Genomic DNA, 370 nt, shown 5'->3' with positions numbered 1-370 from the left:
CACCCACCCAACCACCCACACCCACACCCACCCACCCAACCACCCACACCCACCCACCCCCCCACCCACACCCACCTACCACACAACCCACACCCACACCCACCCACCCAACCACCCACACCCACCCACCCAACCACTCACCCAACCACCCACACCCACCCACCCAACCACCCACACACCCACCCAACCAACCACACCCACCCACCACCCACACCCACCCACACACCCACACCCACCCACACCCACTCACACCCACCCACACCCACCCACACCCACCCACACCCACCCACACCCACCCACACCCACCCACACCCACACCCACACCCACACCCACACCCACCCACCACACCCACACACACACACACACACA

Source organism: Oratosquilla oratoria, unplaced genomic scaffold (genome assembly GCF_046742065.1).
Source record: "Oratosquilla oratoria isolate Oo_2021 unplaced genomic scaffold, ASM4674206v1 SCAFFOLD72, whole genome shotgun sequence".
Lineage (NCBI taxonomy): Eukaryota > Metazoa > Arthropoda > Malacostraca > Stomatopoda > Squillidae > Oratosquilla > Oratosquilla oratoria.
The sequence above is the reverse complement of the archived record's forward strand: the minus strand, read 5'-3'. Positions refer to the sequence as shown.